The sequence below is a fragment of the Cyprinodon variegatus genome, unplaced genomic scaffold, assembly GCF_000732505.1.
Source record: "Cyprinodon variegatus isolate N-32 unplaced genomic scaffold, C_variegatus-1.0 Scaffold878, whole genome shotgun sequence".
NCBI classification, from domain to species: Eukaryota; Metazoa; Chordata; class Actinopteri; order Cyprinodontiformes; family Cyprinodontidae; genus Cyprinodon; species Cyprinodon variegatus.
In genome coordinates this window covers 26,534-31,601 of record NW_015151331.1, presented here as the reverse complement: position 1 = coordinate 31,601, position 5,068 = coordinate 26,534, and the positions used below count along the sequence as shown (strand labels likewise).

The 5,068-nt window shown below is 35.0% G+C and overlaps 1 long non-coding RNA gene across 1 annotated transcript in view; it reads right to left on the bottom strand.

Annotated features, from left to right (window-relative positions):
- LOC107099499 overlaps window positions 1-5,019 on the bottom strand; it is a 12,845-nt gene extending 7,826 nt beyond the window's left edge. Inside the window, exons 1-2 of the long non-coding RNA XR_001481959.1 lie at window positions 4,940-5,019; window positions 4,758-4,831 (exon numbers count right to left, since the gene is read on the bottom strand). This is a non-coding gene — a long non-coding RNA (uncharacterized LOC107099499). The remainder of the gene's footprint in view (window positions 1-4,757; window positions 4,832-4,939) is intronic.
- Between the last annotated feature and the right edge of the window lie 49 nt (window positions 5,020-5,068).

Here is a 5,068-nt window from a genome sequence, read left to right as displayed (position 1 = left end):
TTTATCTGTTGTAGTTGCTAACTTCATATGTATTAATAAAAAGCAGGATTGTGATTGTTTTTTTTTCCCCGTAGCCCTCATTTTCACTTAAAAATAAAAGAGCAGACATTTACTCCTAAAACTAGAAAAAGTTGTGACCACAAATGTCAGGTAAATACTGTAAGAAAATTGTTGTTTTTGAAAGAAAAAAATAAAGATGCAAAATTTAAATTGTATTTTTCATTTACCAGTTCAAGATAATGATCATTCTATAGATATAATAGTAACCTTTAAGCTATACCGTCTCAGTGACGGAGATGAAAACACAAGGAGAAACACGTAAGCACGCAAATTATTGCACTTATTTTAATTAATCAAGTGATTCGAATTTATTGTGCGATTAATTGATAATTGTGACAGGCGTTCTCAAGACTTGAGACTTGACTTGGACTTGCTAAAAATGAATTGTGAACATGTCTTCATCCTACTCATTTAAAGGTTCACTGCACAGATGTTTGACATTTTTAGGTGTTGAAGGTGTGGCAGTTATTATAAGATATTAGTCTTTGTAAGAATTCAATGGATGATGGCCAGAAATTGGATCAAGATGTTAAAAGTAAATGACACACATATATGTACATTTGATCTTGTATATATATATATATATATATATATATATATATATATATATATATATATATATATATATATATATATATATACAAAACACAAAAAGCAGATTTCTGCTATTTCTACTCTTGCTTGGACTCATTAGTTGTTGCATTTTTACGACTCAGCAAATTAAAACGATAATACACAAATTTTTGAGACTTTTCTTTGATGCAATCTTTTACCCGGTGTCCTTTTTTTTTTTACAGTAGAAATATTTTTTTTTTCTTTTTCTTACTGATGCTCTTACATTTAGCATCCATTTATAGCAAAGGGGGTGCAAAATTTAATAAAACTAAATGTAGGTTTGAAGTTTTTCTGAATTATAAAACCAAGTAAAGAGAAATTATGTATTCATTCAAATGAACAGACAGTGTAGAACCTAATTTCTCCAACTGATGAGTTAATTAATTTATGAAACATTGTAGCAATTTTAAAAATCGATTTGACCTTGTTTTTTATGACATAATTTAAAACAAATGCACAAAGAAATTAATGTTAAATAAATACATAGGCATGCAATCAAATGGCCAAATTGTACATTAAGAGAAAAAGTATGCATTTCTTAAATTATACAGCAAGAAATGAATCCATAGAAATATTTTGATTAGCTTACTTTTTCATCTTTATAATAAATAACTTACTATTTCATGTCCTAATCTTCAGCTTTATAATTTTGTTCTTTTTATATTCATTTATTTCTGTGTAAACTTAGAGTTTTTTTTATTGTTTTTCTGTTTTTTCTCCATTTATTCTTCCACCATATATATTAGTGTTTTGTCCCTTTTCCTATCCTGTATGCATTTCGGGCTAGGGCTAGGGCGGTATCCAACAACAAGTGCTACTTTCAGCATGATTATAGTTATCTGACCAGGTGGAGAATGATATTCAAAATTATTTCAGAGAAACACATTAGGGCAAGTTAATAGAAAGGAGCAGTGAATAAAGGCCCTCTAGAAACTATTAAAAGCAACTAAATAAGACATGTTCTCAAACCTTTAGTGGATTTCTTAGAGACAAAGAAGATCCTATAGTGTCATGTATGCTGAAGTTCTCTTAAAGACAGGCCACAGAAGTGTTGCAAAACAGCAAATTCATATTTCTCTCACTTTATTCTAGGTGTGCTTGAGGATTTGAGAGATTACCTGTTATGGACAAATATTTCTAATAAGTAGCTCTCAGATCCCATTATCCTGGGTTACATTGAGAACAAACCTTTTCAAAGATTACCTCATTTCACAGGTTACAGCTTATTGCTGGTGCAACACAAGTGGACAGCATATGAGTTAAGAGATATCTAAGTTTTGTGATTGAATAATATATTTCCTGAATGGACAGCTTTCTCTGTGAGGTTTTTATGAAAACAATGGTACATAATTAATATGCTTATAAACAAATGCACTTGTGTTATTGGTATAAAACCTGATTCATTTCCTTTTTTTAAATTGAGCTTTAGAGCTACTTTGGGTTACACCGTTCACTGCTCTTGTCTCACCTAGTGCTACCAGACAGAATGAAAGCAGCACTGGAGACAGCAGAGCGGTGACCACTGAAGTTGAAAAAATCTGAACCTTTCAGTAAAATCACATCATGGCAACCAACCAGGGACTGGTTGTGATTTGACGTAGGCTAAACAAGTGCAGCTGAGGCAAAGTTCTTCCTAGTTGAAATGGAATAAAGAGGAAATAATGCTAATTAGCCGGAGGGTAGGCGGCAATCAACAGAAAAACTGCCCCGCTATATGAACATCAGCCAGGGCCCTGACTCCTTTATTTACTACCACCATCAAGGAGGTTATATTTTCAATCAAGTTTGTGTTTCTGTTTGTTTGTCTGTCTGTGTACAGGATAACTTGAAATTTATGAACAGATTTTAATGAAATTTTTACCGATGGTGCAGTTGATGCCTAGGAACAATACATTAAGATTTGGTAATGATCCAGATCATGTGCGAGTTTGAGCTATATGTGTAAGTGTCAATATGGAACAAAATTTGCTGCTTGGTGAAGTTCTGCTCTCTCCCCTATTGCTTTTATAGTTTTCCTTCTAAAATTGTGCAAATTAAGATAGTTGATTGACAGAACATACTTCACATCAGTTGCCAATTCACATTCAATACTAGGGAGGCTAAATGTCTCCTCTAAATTTTGTAAAAAATCATCCAAATGCCTTTCCACATCCTCCTGGTGTTGCTGGCGTCGTGGAAAAGATCCTGGATCTTCTGGCTGTGATTCTGACTCGCTGATCTGATGGCACGGTTTAAGTTGGCACGTGCTGTTCTCAGTGCCTCTTTATCACCAGACTTGAAAACTGAGTTCCATGCTTTTAGCGATTTCCGAACCTCTCCATTCATACACGGTCGTTGGTTGGCGTGGGTGGTGATGTTCTTTTTTTATGCTGACATCCTCAATGCATTTGTTAATGTAGGCTGGCACTCATGGCATACTCGTCAATATTTAATAAGTTGTCATGTGTTGCTGCAGCCTTGAAGATGTTCCAGTGAGAGCATTTAAAACAGTCTTGGAGTGTCTCCATGGCACCCTCAGACCACACTCTGACCTCTTTAACTGTTGGTTTAGCCCTGATAAACTGGGGCTTATATACAGGGATTAGCATGACTGAGAGATGATCTGATGACCCGAGGTGGGGGGGTGGGGGGCTGCTCTGAATGCATTTTTTATGTTAGAGTAAACCAGGTCTAAAATGTTTTCACCCTGAGTTGCAAAGTCCACATGTTGGTAAAAATGAGGGAGAACAGTCTTTAAGTTAGCCTGGTTAAAATCCCCAGCAATGATGAAAACAAACAGCATATAGTGTGTTTAGTGCTTATAGAATTTGTATAAGAAATGCTGCTTTTCCCTTTAAACAAAATGTGCCCTTAATCTCACGTGAAGCATAAAAAAAGGAGCATACATATTTTTGTATAGGACCAATGACATTAGACCAATAAAATTTAAGTCCAATAGTGTCCACCGACGCTGAAATCAAACCTACGCCCTTGGTTTCAACATTTGTTAATGCAGTACATGCTGTTTGGATTTCATTCACATCATTGAGCCTCCCCTGTTTCAGAGAGCAGCAGCCGCCACTGCTTAACACCGTAGCTCTGTTTATCAGCAGCTCAGAATTACATGCATGATGGTGACTACTTGTGTGTTCATTATTGTTCTTGCTGATCTGTAAACAGACTACCTCCTCTATTTCCCATAAATTTAATGAAAGGATCAGGGGAAAAATTAAGATATAAACTTCCATTGTAAAAGCCTTAACAATGGTCAATAAGGTGATGTTTTGTACCATACTTTTTATTCTGATGCCTATTTCTGAGGCATGATGATGTTTTAAAATGTATGTGTCACCTATATTCTTGGTTTTCATTAAGGGTAAACTTTTTTTGTCCTGAGTTTTTACTTTTGGGTATTTATATTTTTCAGATAGAGTGCAGAAAATACTAAAAGATAATATCTCTTAAGACAAGTAACACCAAGTGAAGAGTTTGCATAAAAAGGGTTTTTTATTTTTGAGTGTACAGGTACTTCTCAATCATAGTTCTCCAATTAATGAGTGAACAGAAGTAATCTGGTTAACAGCAGGTCTTGATTCTGAAATGAGATCAAATAGTCAAAGATACACAATAAAACTCAACCACTTCAGTGTCAAATATCAGTTATCACAAAAGGTCAACATTAATTATCATACACAGAGCAGTAATGTGAAAAAACAGCTTTAAATTGTTTGTCACTCACTTGATGATTACTGGTTAAGTAATTGAAGTAGTTGAGCGATGAGTGCGTTCAGGTCAGGTGCAGCAGTTGTAGCGCCTGCTGCTGTGGTTGTGGTTGTGGTGGTCTTAGAGGGAATAATGGAAAAATGATCATCACACACAGCAGAGGACTTTCACAGTGATATTATACTAAAAGATGATCAGCTGGAATTTAAAGTTTGGGCAAAGAGGACTCTCACCTCATCTGAGTCAGAATCAGAATCAGATGAGTCAGAGCGGGCAAAACGCTGGTGCTCCATCTGCATAAGGTTTGACAATACCTGTATTAAACTTTTTTTTATATCAAATGCTAGTTTTTATTAAATTAAACATAATTTTATGCTTACAGGTTCGGCCACAATGAGGCTCAGGAGGCATCCGAGAACAAGTGCTACCTTCAGCATGGTTACAGTGATCTGACCTTTAGGACAACAAAGTTAAAAATTACTTTACTAAAAAACACATCGGTGAAAGTCTATAGACTGGATCATTAAATAAATTCATTACAGAGACTATCAGTTGCTCTTACCTTCAGTTGGCTTCTTTACAGACAAGTGAAGAGGCTGTAATGTTGCTTTTTGGATGTTGAAGTTCTCTTTTATACCGTTACAGATGCAGAAACGTTTCAACACTGGGATTACATTTTTCACCAACTTGT